We start from the raw sequence: 13,812 nt of genomic DNA, 5'->3' as shown, positions 1-13,812 counted from the left end.
CTGTGCCTATTGCAAATGAAGCAGGATGACCATCCCAAAACATTTGCAGATGCAAAGGGTATTGAAAGTGAGATCACATATAATCACCCCAGTATAAGCTCAGATATGAATGCTCAATAAAAATGTTCAATCCACCATCATTGAAAGTCTCCATAAACCTCTCATATATCTTGATTGCTATATTGGGGAGGGCGAAGCCCCCTCTGCACATAGGAGTTGGCTGCTATGATTCTAGGACTGGGAACTAGCTGAAATGATATATTTGTGTCCCCTCTAAGCCTGTGGTTTCATAACTGTAAGGCTGAATTTTGTAGTAGAAGGAACTGTTGTAGTGGTCAAACTGGTCTGGCCAAGTTCATGGATCTATTAGGCCTCCATTTACATGTCTAAAGTGTTGAAGTACCGATGTGTTTCCATAGAAATGACTAGCTAGTGATGCTTCAAGAAGGAGAGGATAGGCTCCCCCACCCCCCATCAACTGGCTGGATGCCACATCACCAGGAGCTAGGGCTAGCAATTGTCTAGTCTCATCTGGAGCAGGGAAGCCTTATGGGGAATTAACATGTGTTGGAGTGTTAATGCTGTGAGACCTTCCATCTTGTGTTGATGTGGTGGGTGTTTGTGCAAACACAAGCACAAACACAGCACCTATATCAAAAAGACACCACTGTTTTCCAAGCAAAAAGATTCCAAGCCAAGTGTTGGCACCCCTGAAGTGTCTCCCTACACAGGTGATGGGGTATTTGTTTGAGGTGGCAGGAAATGAAGAGTTTTGAGCAAGATTTGCTGGGAGGAAGAAGGAGGAAGAAAAATCCCTTGTAGCCCAAACAGTCTGTAGGCTCTGCTATCCTCATACGGAACGAGCCTGAGGAAGCAGACTCGTGTTTTAGAGAATGCCATAAGAAAAAGTTCAAAATGGCTGCAAGTCCTGAACTTTATGAATCTTGAACTTTTAACTATGTTTTAAAAACAATTCTAGCCCCTGTGGAAACATGTTGGTACAGGTAACTCTCCCCAGCCACCTAACCCAAAATGTCTCCCTTTGAGAGATGACCCTCTTCCTCAAAACAAGGGAGAAAAGAGGGGCTTCTGCATTAGTGTCAGCAAAGCATTTTGAAAGTAAAAGGTGGGAGAGGAGAACAGGCAGTGTGACAGCTTTGCTTTGTTCAGGGGGGAAATGTAAGCTCGATTTCTACGAAGCAGAAATCAAGTTTCTCATCTCAGTTCCCATTACAACGAAATTAACCCCCCTTTCATATCAACACAGAAAATTCAGTGTTCAAGGATGAGTCTTCAGGCAAATAGCAAATGCATTTCCTTTACTTGGTGGAACTTAATTGAGCACTACAGAAAATAAGATAAATGAGGTTAATAACATAAAAACATCATAATATGTTACCATTACCAATCTAAAACATTGTTAAGGCTGAGAAAATTATTGTTAAGGAAGAAACTATATGCCAAAAATACCTACACTTCAACTTCTACACCAACTTTTATTATTGCCTACTATCATCTAACAAAATAATTTTAGCAATATCTAATAAGACTACACCTAAATCAAACAATTATTTTTTAAAGGCCTATATGGGGAGAAGTTACACAGAGAGGTTTCAATAGCATGTTACATGAATATGACAAATGTGTCTACATTACATATGAGCATATTTTAATAGTATCAGTTAAAAATAGCATTCACTGTGGACACAACATGTTTTGCGGTAAGGCAAATCAACTGTAAGGCCTGCTCCATTGTCTCTAGAACAAGCCAAAATGGGTATGAAAAGGAGTGCTAAAGTGGGAAAACTTGCCATAGCAGCAGCAGCAGCAGCTGCTATTACCCCACCTTTGGTTGCATGATGTCTTGCGCCAGTTCTATGTGGCCCTGAGATGCTCTGCCTCACACTCTTCCAGTCCTAGGACTTTCTTTCGAACCCTTTCAGCATCCTCAGCTAGATTATCCAGGAAGTTTGACAACATCCAATAAGTGGTGGCAAAAGACATCGCTGCTACTACCAAGGTTTTAAGTACGGAAGGCTGGAATAATTCTTTTGCATAATCGGTTATTTTATTTTTAACAAGATCCCCGTTAATTTCTTTCTCCTGAGGAGACTTCATCACGGCCTTCAGTTCCTCAACAGGCTTCTTGGCCAATCTGGCCAGCCTAGCTAAGGAGCCATCATCCAGCTCAAATATCTTGTAAAAGTCAACCATGGACTCAAGCAAGAAGGACTCATCACAAACCAGAAGAAGGCCTGGAATGGGATTTGCATTGATGCCAGCAGACACCAGGGATATTTTCCACAGGCGGCTCTTCAGCGCAGATTTCTTCTTTTCTGTGAATTCAGGGGAGAAGTTGGGGAGGCTGAGCAGGAATGCAAGTCTCTTCAGGCTGGGCAGATCTTTCTCCAAGGTCTCCACCAGTCGGGGGAAGTCATACTTGTCAAGGTCAAAGGAGGAGATCAAAAAGACTTGAGGGATGGTGTTCCTGAAGCACTTCTTAAGCTGCTTCTTGAATTCATTCCTCATCTTTTCAAGGACTTCCTCTGCATTGAAGGTATTTGGGTAAGACTTTTCCATGTTGGATAGATCTGAATCTACTTTGGAGCGCACAGAATAACACTTCTTCTCCATCTTCTGGATCGCCTGAGCTAGGTTAATGTGGTTGCATCGGAATCTCTCTGAGCCAACAATGATAAAGAAGTCATAGCGTTGGAAATCCACCTTCTGAAGGTAACTGTCTGGTGAAAAATCTGGGGATCCAATTCCTGGCAGGTCTCATAAATTCACTTTGGGATAGTTGGGGTGCACATAAACATTTGGATTCAGTGTCGTTTCTGTCACTCCTACAGGGGCGGCACCATCATCTTCTCCCTTCAGGCCTCGGAGAGCATTGATGAGGGATGATTTCCCAGAGCCTGTCTCTCCAGTGATGGCAATGTGAAGCTCAGTGTTTTCCAACTTCTCCAGCTCCTCTTTTACCTCCAAAACTGCTTCCTTCATTCCACCATCACTGAAAGCCTCCTCATATATCTTCTTTATTATATTGAAAAATATATTGGGGTCTACGTTCACACCTGTATTTTTCAGTATATCCTGGATATTCTCAGAGAACAATAAAAGTTTTTCTGCATATGAATTCATCCTAGAAGAAAAAGGGAGAGCTTAGAAAGGCTTTGTCAATACTATTGACCCATCTAGCTGGGAAACTCAGTGATGATTTACACTCAGCTCAAATATAAATATTTTCTGCTCAACAAAAAAAGTCTGAATTTTGATATTGTGGAATTCCTTTTGTGCTCCGTTTTGCTCTTAAATTTACATTCTTCTCAGTGTCCACACAACAGCATCATTATCAAAATGCCATTTTATATTTCACACACCCCATTGAATCCAGACTTTCAATTTCCTTGCTTTTTCTGTTTTTGTTTTTACATATTGAGTTTTGCGCAGAAACTGTAAATTCAGATTAAATGCCAAGAAAACATTGGAATTTTGATGAGGACATTGTCATGGAGACACTCAAAAACTTCCATGTATAAGTAGAAAGAAGTCCTCAATAAACTGTGGTGTGGAAGCTTCCTACCAGAAGTGGCTCACTGTCACGGGACTGCCAGGGAATGCCTTGAGGAGCGGGAACAGGCAGAGGGAGACAGAGAGGAAGTGATGGATGGGAAAGAGGAAGAGATCCAGAGGTGGAACAGCTCTCTGATTCTGAAGCAGAGCCCCAGCACCACACAGGAACAGACGGAGAGCCGGTCCCTGTGCTGTCTGCACAGGAGAGGAGGGGGTTAAAACACAGGGAGGAGAGACGTCCCATGAAACTTCCCCACCTTTCCTGTTGTAGAAGCCGGAGAAGACCACTCCCCGAATCTGAACCGGACGATTCGGACACATGATTGTAATGTGCTGCTTGTACATATGTAAAATAAAGAACTGCAAATATCTCTTTAAGTGAGCAGAGGTGCTGTAGTAAAGTTGGAAATTTCAAACTTTGGTCTGGACAGGAGCAGAGAGTATTGTGGGTAATTAAGAGCCACAAGAGTTATGGGAGAGAGGTCTGTTGTTTTAACCTTGCAGACCTATAGTCTCCAAATGTGTTAATTGTTATCTAGGAAGGAAATTCTCCAGTGATTTGGTACCTTGACACCTGGGGCTCAAGCTATTCACACCCACCTAGTGTTGCTATCAATCTCTTAATTACTGCATCTGTGAAATGTCCGAGGAAGCGGATGAGCCTTTGATCCAGGTTCTAAGACTTTAATGAGCTCACCTGTCAAAAGTTAAAATTATTAGCCCACAAGCTAATTGGTGAATTTGAATGTAATCAAGAATGGTGATTGGGTCTGGGTTCTGGTTCCACGTGAGATTTGTGAATAAAAGATCTTGAGAATGGCTGAGAAAGCATGCTCTGCAACCTGCAAATCTGCCCGCTGTTAGCGTACCACCTTAAGAGCAGCTGTCCTGTGTCTCTTGTGATGGAGATTCCTGTGTCTTTGTAATGCGGATCTACTGAAGGACTCTGAACTATCTTATCTCTATCTTTGTGCTTAGAAGTGAGTATGTTTAGTCAGCTGTATTAAACAATGTCTTTGTTTTTCTGGCTTGCAATCCACAAAAGATGTGCCTGCCTTTTAAGCATGTTAACTTTACGTTTTTTAAAATAAATTTTAAAAAAGAAACTTATTTATGTCCTATGTGCCTGTCTGAGGGAAAATCTAAAACCAACGCCTGACTACTTGGTTTTACTATACCTAAAGAATTTCTGCCTGCAAGTTTGTGGATGCAACTTGTAGTGTGGGGCAGCCGGTAATCAAAGGAGCATAGTCTTCTCCCTTGGACTGTGGCTCCGGGCACCCCAAGACGAGGGAGTGATGGCAGCATTACCAACTCTGTGGCGTTTTGTTTCTGTAAAAAGTAAACTTCCCCCAGCCAGGCCAGCATCTCAGAAACCTGTCCCAGCTGGAGGGTAAGGGCAGGTGAGGGAGGGGTAAGTGGCCGGGCCGTTTACTGCAGGTGCTTATTGCAAAGAGCATACACAAGTCATCATACTCACTCAGTGGGGCTGAGCCACAATGCTAGTTTACTGGCACTGCTGCTGCTTACTGGGAACGAGAGGGCAAGGCAGCTCAGAGGATAGTGCTGAATTCATGCTCTGGTAGGAGCATTGCATTTGATCAGCTGGTAGGTCTGCACCATGCTGGACTCCCCACCACTTTGCACCACCCCTCCTTCCTGGTAAGACACGGGGGGACACCAATTGGTAAATGAACCTTGTGGCTCCACCCCATGGAATGAGGCACTTCTGCTCTGTTCAGATTTTCTTAAAAATAAATATTTCCCTTGATCCAATTCACTGTGCTAACTTGCGCCTACATTTGAAAGGATTGCTATAAGGCATATCAGTACCAGAATTTCACAAAATACTCATATATCCATACACTTTCACACTTTGCAACTTTCATTACAATTAGAGTTCTGTAGCAGTGCCTCTACTGCCAGGACCCCTGGAAAATCCCATTTCCCAGGCTCCTAATTCTTGTATCTCCCAGGGACCCTGCTGCTCAACCCATTGCTGCTGTTGCATTCTTAATATCATGGAAAGCCTACTGTGGGCTCTCCCTATTGCCTATATAGCATTCTAGGCAGAGGTGCCAACTTGAATAAAATATTGGGGGAGACCAGGTAAACTCTGCCCTACATAATTGATCACATGACACATGATCATATTTGAATGGCAATGCCCATTAACATGGGAGGGGGGCCTGGTCCCCTCAAATAATTTATTGGGGAGGGCAAAGCCCGCTCGGCCCATAGGAGTTGGCTCCTATGATTCTGGGATTGGGAGCTAACTTAAATGATATATTAGGGTCCCCTCTAAGCCTGTGATTTCATAACTGTAAGATTGGATTTTGTAGTAAAAGGAACAGCTAAAGTGGTCAAACTAATCTGGCCAAGTTCATGGATCTGGCCAAGCCTGTTGGGCCTACATTTACATGTCTAAAGTGTTGGTGAAGTACAGATGTGTTGCCATAGAAAAGACCAGCTAGTGATGCTTCAAGAAGGAGAGGATAGGCTTTCCCCCCCATCAACTGGCTGAATGCCACCTCACCAGGAGGTGGGGCTAGCCGTTGTCTAGTCTCATCGGGAGCAGGGAAGCCTTATGGGGAATTAACATCTGCTGGAGTGTTAATGCTGTGAGCCCTTCCATCTTGTGCTGAGGTGGTGGGTGGGTGGGTGTGCAAACACAGCACCATATATCAAAAAGACACCACAGTTTCCAGTGGCCTTCATTCCAAGCAAAAAGATTCCAAGGCAAGTGTTGGCACCCTTGAAGTGTCTCCCCACACGGGTGATGGGGTGTTTCTTTGAGGTGGCAGGTGATACGGACCGAGGGGGGGTGCCAATTCCCCCCTTCTTTCTTGACTGTCCGAGGCGATGACCTCGAGGGTGCCACTGCACACCCACCTTCAAAACCCCTTCACCGTTGCACAAGCACCACACTTTCCCAGACCCTTTCTGAGCGAGATAAGCTCGAAAATACATATATTCCCTATTTTTCCTATGCCTATCTGCGCTCCATACTTAGAACGAGTAGACCGTGTATCCCTGCTTTCCCGCTTATTCCTATGGCCGCGCTTTAGCCAATCACAGCCATGCATTCGTCCTGCAGGAGCTAGCTCACGAAGCTACTGCACGCCTCATTTCATTCCTGACAAGCTGCTGACGGCCCCCCACTGCGAGAACAATGGATCCGAAACCAGAGACCTCGTAAAACTGTCAAAATCCTGTTACAATGTATCCATTCTGCTTCCGCCTGTCAAAATGTATCCGTTCTGTTTCTGCCTTTGCCCTACAGTACGGAATAGGCTGGAAACCATTGAAATCTTTAGAAATTGATATAAAATCGACCGTAACTCCAATTTCCTCACTTTTGGTGTCGTTCAACTCAGCTCCCCTTGGACTCCATGATGCTACCCCTACTGCCATAATTCCCCAAGCGGCAGGTCACGTACACAGGAACTTCTTAATCCTGTCAGATCGCTTCGGCAAACCCTTTCCCCGGGCAATACGAAGTGGCAGACGATGCATATCTCTGACCCATTGTCTTGCCACCACCGGTACTCAATAAATGTGTATCTATGTATATTTCTTGCTCTGCATATTCCCCCTCCCTCATCCAAAATGTTAATGAATGCAATCCCACCCCTTCCTTAATCTATTCATGACGTGTGTAATATATTCATGATGTAATTCACAAAACTTGACCTTTCCATAATGTATTCATGACACTTCCTGCACTGTATTCTGGGTCACGGAGGGAACCTTTAAAAGTCCATGTCACCCCATACTCGGGGTTCAATGCCATTTTGAACCTGTTGCGCAATAAACTCGGATCTTTGTACTTTGCTCCTGCGTCTGGCTGAGCTCCTTTCTTCTCCGCAAGGACCCGCGGACTCTGTCCGACGAGCTGGGTGGCTGTGCACTCACGCACCCAGATTTTACCGTGACATTTGGCGCCCAACGTGGGGCCAGAGCGTTCTCCCGTGTTGCTGACCGGGGGCCCCGAAATCTTCAGCCGGCACCGAGCCATTTTGCTCGAGAAGATCCTTTGGACCTCCGGCCATCTTCCGGGCGGTAATCGAAGCCCCGGAGTTCAGTTGGGGAGCAAAGGGGGATCCAGCCGGCTTACTCATCGATCCCGGGATCATCATAGAAGACGCGTGAGTATAAGGAAAAAGGAAAATCCAGTGCACTGGTGGGAAGGGGGTGGAATCTCCTGGCAACTGAATTCTCTGCCCTCCTCTCTATCGCTCCTTCTTGCCTTTCTCTTGGTCCGGTTGGTGAGAGAGACCGTGGACCGCTGCTCAACCCGAAAGGGGGGTTCTGAGCTCTATCTCTTTTTCTCAAAATCTCCAGTCAGCCGCACCAATCGGGAGCCCAAAAGTAAGACGGAGAGACCCGACTTGAAAGATAGCCGACTCTCTGCAACGGGTATCCCGGTTGAAAGCAAGGGGTTGGAGCTCTCTTTCCGAACTTCCCGAGCGTCCTCTCTAGGGGGCAGGAAGTGGTCTTGCTTTCTATCCTAATCCCAGCCGCACCGGTCGGGCTACGTACCACGTGTATCGTAAGCCCGCTTCCGAAAGCAAGGGGGATTTTCGACCCAGAACTCTATCCAGGGACCACCCGATCTGACACCGCACGGCGCGGGCATTCAGTAGGGCCCCTTTTCCTGAGAGTGTGACGATAGGTAGGAGGTTGCCAGGAGGGATAGCCCATGAGGAATTGGGCGGGACCGGCAGAGTGGAAAAGAGACCCCAGGTTAAAAGGTTATAAGGAAATAAGGAAATAGGAAAGGGAACGCAAGGAACCGGATGGCCAGAGCTCTTTAAAAACCCACTAAGAAGGTTGCCAAGCAGCTAAAGACCCCACTTTACTCTATATCCCCACATTAGGCATACCAATTCTCTAGGTATACCAACCCTCACCGAACCCTTCTTTCCTCTTTTCTGTCTAGACACGCGTGAATCATAAATGGGTACCCAGGCTTCCAAACACGAGCGGGCTCACTCTGGGAGGAAGGCTTCTAGAAAGCCATCCAAATCTCAGAAGGACCCTGACTCCCCTCTCCAATTTGTCATCATGTATTGGAAGTCCATCCCTGGCCACAAATTGTTATCTCAACGAAAACTAGAGGACCTCTGCACCGAGATCTGGCCCGCTAGCACCTCCTCCTCCAAGCCAGAACTACGCTGGCCGCCGGGAGGCTCCTTTAATGAAGAACGTATGAACCACTTAAAAAATTACTTAATGGAAGAAAAACCTCGCCAATTAGAATATTGGGCTACCTTTAAGACCGTAAGGGGGTTGCTCCAAGCTTCAGAAGGTACAGCTTCGTACCAATTACCTATAATGAACCCCGGACGACAGCCCATGCCCCCCCCCATATGAGGGACACATCGCAGATGACGATGCGCAGCAAGCCCTGGTTCCCTTCTACTACGGGAGACCAACACCGCCTGCCCCTAGCGACAGCGACAGTTCGAGTAGTAACGAAGAAACGGGGGATGAAGGGGCACAAGAGAACGAAAATAAAAGAGTTACGAGACTGCAGGCTAAAAAGGACCAGCGGGACCCCAGTCAAGCTAAGATAAAAATTCCCCATCCAATGTCCCGCAATTCCATAGAGGACCCCATCCAAACTAAAAAGAAATCCATTCCCTCAGCGCCGCATGAGCCCACTGCACAACCCATAGACCGGAATGCAGAGGCCCCAGGAACTTCCGATCAAGTGAGCTCAACCGTAACCTCTACCGCGGTCCAAATGCCTTTAAGGGCCTTACCAATACCACCCCTCCGACCCGATGGACCGCCGAGAATGGTTTATACACATCACCCCTTCTATACCTCTGACCTCGTCACTTGGTCAAACCAGATGCCCTCCCTAAGGGACGACCCCGATAAATGCCATCGGCAGATTAGTGCCATCTTCTCTACCCACAATCCCACCTGGCCAGATGTCCACGTCCTATTGAATGCCCTGTTCAACGAGGCAGAAAAAGCAGACATCATAGCCAAGGCTGGAGAGGCAATAGAATCGCCAGATTACCAGAGGGGACGGCCCCAAGAGGTGGAGGCTCTCTCAGCACAGTGCCTTCGGGTAGAACCTGCATGGGACTACAACACCACGGATGGGATTTGGTGCTTGAACCTGTTTAAGAAAGCCATCCTGGATGGCGTAAAGGCGGCCGGACAACGCACCGTTAACTGGACTAAGGTCCAAACAGTAATGCAGGGGCCGAACGAACACCCATCTGATTACTATACCAGACTAGTTTCTGCCATCAAAACTTGGGGGGGAATAGACCCTGAAAATCCCCAACACGAGGTGATAGTCAAGGGTTTCTTCAAGGACCAAGCCTGTCCGGACATTAGGAAGGCCCTGAATCTACAAATTGGCTACGATGGAAAGAGCATTAGTGAGATCTTATCCATCGCAAAATCCGTTTATAACTCTAGAGACGAGAGGAAACGGAAAGAAACAAAAACCGAGACAGAACAGATCTTGGCTTTAAGTATGGAAGCTCCCCAAGATCCTAACCAAAATAGAGGCTTCCACCGAGGAAAGGGGGTCCGGGGAGGAGGACCGCCCAATCCCTATAGACAATGGGGGCCGACCAATGGAGGGTGCTACTACTGCGGACAGGAGGGACACATAAAGAGGTTCTGCCCCTACCTCAACACACCACCCTACGGGGGGCAGGATCCGAAACCATTCCCTGCTCGAGCCAACCACCCCCCTTTCCTTTCACAACCCGATTCAACTCAGGGATACACAATTCGCCAACCGGCAGCCTATCCTCCGCAAATACCCTTGAACCCGGCACCCCAGTCTCAACGACCCCAACCGGGCCCACGGACTCAAATGCCGACCATGAATACACCTACCCACCCATGGGCAGAAGCCACCGCTCCCTCCCTACACCCCCCAAATCAACCACCACCTGATGATCAAGGTAACTATTGACAACCAAAAGGGGATCCCAGCCATGCCCGAGCCATTTGTCCCATGCTGGCGTTGTCATCTGAAGATCCTGTTTGCACTATAGAGATCGATGGTCATCCCTACCAGTGCCTACTAGACACAGGGGCCACATATTCCACCTTAACCGACAGCCATCTACAACCAGGGACAGTAACTAAAAAGGTAATGGGACTGGATGGGATACCCCGCACGTGTCCACTTTCACGACCCGCCAAAGTCACCCTCGGACCCCTACTAGCAGAACACACCTTTCTCCTAACTAGCAGCCCCGTGAACCTCCTCGGTAGGGACCTCCTTTGCAAACTTAACGCCACCATAAAGTGCTCCACGGACGGCATCTACCTACATATGCCCGAGCATTCCGTCACCGCCTTTCAAGGTATTATACAGGAAGCGAAATCGGGCCGCCAGTTTCCCGAACTTCCCCCGGAATTAGAAAACGAATTGCCCTCTTCTTTATGGGGCACAGAATCTACCTCAGTGGGACTTCTAATATCAGCTACCCCAGTTAAAATCAATTACCGGACCGACCTGCCCTTCCCTTGCACCAAACAATACCCCTTGCCCAAAGAAGCCATTGAAGGATTAACCCCAATGATTGAAGATTTCCTCGAAAAGGGGATCCTAATCCCATGTGCCTCACCCTGTAATACCCCAGTGCTTCCAGTGAAAAAGCCCTCAGCGGAAGGAGCCCCAGTCCGATACCGTTTCGTCCAAGACCTAAGACTAGTTAACCAATTCGTCATACCCCGCCACCCAGTGGTGGGTAACCCAAATTCCCTTCTAAATGCCATTCCGGCAGGGACAACGTGGTACTCCGCCGCGGACTTGTGCTCCGCCTTCTTTAGTATACCCCTAGACCCCGCCAGTCAATTCCTCTTTGCCTTTACCTGGGGACCCAGCCAATTAACGTGGACGAGGCTGCCCCAAGGTTATGTAGAGTCGCCCGCAATTTTCTCCGCGGTGCTACATCAAGATTTAGAAGATATACGTTTACCTGCTAACTCCGCCCTCCTTCTCTATGTGGACGACCTCTTATTGTGTTCTACTAGTGAGGAGGCATGTAAAATCGACACGAAGCACCTCCTGTCAGAATTAGCGAAGAAGGGACATAAAGTGTCCCCTAAAAAGCTTCAGTATTGCAAACAAGAGGTGAAGTATCTCGGGCACATCTTAGGAATAGGCACCCGAAGCTTAGCCACCGACAGGATAGAAGCCGTCACTAAAATTCCACTCCCAAAAACTAAACGGCAGTTACGCGGCTTCCTCGGGATGGCCGGCTTTTGCCGAGCGTGGATTGCAGGCTACAGCGAAATCACCAAGCCTTTAACTATCATGACCCGCCAGGACCACCCGGATGCACTGGTCTGGGAAGAGGAAGCCTATAAAGCGTTTGAAAGACTAAAACGGGAATTAAGGTCTGCCCCTGCCCTAGGACTACCCGACTACCGCATCCCCTTTAACCTGTTCATCCATGAGCAAATGGGGGTAGCCTCCGGTGTCCTAACCCAACCATTCCGGGATCAAGAAAGACCAGTAGCCTATTACAGCTTGCAACTGGATAACACCGCGAAGGGGGCAGTCAGTTGCCTAAGAGCCATTGCCGCTGCCGCAATCCTCCTCGAGAAAGCTCAAGAAACAGTTTTGGGCCACGAAATCACCATTCATGTACCTCACTCGGTCTCAACCCTCCTTACCCTAAGAGGATGCCACCACTTTTCAAATTCCCGCCTCAACCGATACGAAGCCCTCCTACTGACCCCATCTAATGTCACCATTAAGCGAGTAAATTCCCTAAATCCAGCCACCTTATTACCCCTCCCGGATGACGGCACCCCGCACCACGACTGTGCCACCATAGTCCGCCAGGCTGAGAAACCCCGGGAAGACCTAGACCACCTTCCTTTAGAGAATCCCGACCTCATACTCTACACGGACGGCAGCTCAAAGGTCATTGACGGGATTAGGAAGACTGGGTATGCAGTAGTTTCTGACTTCGAAGTGCTAGAATCAAACCCAATCAACTCACAATACAGTGCCCAAGCGGCCGAACTAATTGCCCTCATACGTGCCTGTGAGATTGCCGAGAGCAAAAAGGTAACCATATATACGGACAGTAAATACTGCTTTGGGCTAGTACATACAACCGGACAAATTTGGCTCCAGAGAGGCTTCTTAACTGCAGCCGGATCCCAAATTTCACATGCAGCACTAGTAGAAAGACTCCTCATGTCAATCCACTTACCTAGCGCAATAGCGGTTGTTCATTGCAAAGCACACACTAAAGGCAAAGACCCAGTCTCCAGAGGTAATAGACGAGCCGACAAAGCTGCCCAGCTAGCCGCCCTTCGCATCCCTAATGACGAATCTGAATTTCAAGCCCTACAACTCCCTGCCGACCTAGACCTAGCTCAAATTTACAAGTCTGCCCCAGAGGATGAAAAAGCTATGTGGGAATCCCTAGGAGCCACGGAACATAATGGTATCTGGACCCTCCCCGATGGCAGAACTGTCCTTCCAAAGGCCTGGACTCCAAAATTAGTGAGGGTTCTTCACCAACGGACACATTGGGGAAAGGGGAGGTTAATGGAACACGTAATTAGATCTTGGTATGCTCCAGGAATAGCTGCCGCCGCTGCAGCAGCATCAAAGAATTGCATTACCTGCCACCAGTTTAATCCTAAGCGCGAACCTAGAAAACCACCAGGAGCTAGACCATGGGCCTTTGTCCCCTTTGAGAGCCTACAGCTTGACTTCATTGACCTACCCCAATGCCAAGGTTTTAAACACGCTCTGATTATAGTGGACCAATTCTCCTCTTGGGTGGAGGGATTCCCCTGCCGAAAAGCCACCGCATCGGTAGTCGCTAGGGCCCTCTTACAGGACATTATTCCTCGATACGGAATGCCCCGCCGCTTAGACAGCGATAGGGGAACTCACTTTACTGCTGAAGTAGTGCAACTAGTGGCCAGAGCTCTCCAAATCAAGTGGGACCTCCACACACCGTACCACCCACAGTCCTCTGGCCAGGTAGAACGCATGAACCAGGAAATAAAAACACAGCTGGGAAAACTATGTAAAATCACTGGGCTGAAATGGGTGAACGCACTCCCACTAGTCCTTCACAACATACGCAGCGCCCCAACTGAACGTTTGAAACTCTCCCCTTTTGAACTTTTGTTCGGGAGACCTTCTCCCGTATACAACGCTTCATACCCCCTCTCCGAACTAGAGCTGGGGGAAACAGAACTTACTAATTATATTGT

General features: G+C 47.7%; 1 protein-coding gene and 1 pseudogene across 3 annotated transcripts in view; one reads left to right on the top strand and one right to left on the bottom strand.

Annotated features, from left to right (window-relative positions):
- Positions 1-13,812, top strand: part of LOC310712383 (interferon-inducible GTPase 5-like) — a 323,482-nt gene that overhangs the window by 40,053 nt on the left and 269,617 nt on the right. The gene's annotated exons all lie outside the window — the stretch shown is intronic.
- Positions 1,599-13,812, bottom strand: part of LOC310712395 (interferon-inducible GTPase 5-like) — a 195,324-nt pseudogene continuing 183,110 nt past the window's right edge. The window contains exon 5 of the transcript XR_014530096.1: positions 1,599-3,145. The product of XR_014530096.1 is annotated as an interferon-inducible GTPase 5-like (transcript). The remainder of the gene's footprint in view (positions 3,146-13,812) is intronic.

This window comes from Podarcis liolepis (assembly GCF_965112155.1).
Source record: "Podarcis liolepis genome assembly, chromosome: 7".
Lineage (NCBI taxonomy): Eukaryota > Metazoa > Chordata > Lepidosauria > Squamata > Lacertidae > Podarcis > Podarcis liolepis.
This window is presented reverse-complemented; position numbering and strand designations above follow the sequence as displayed.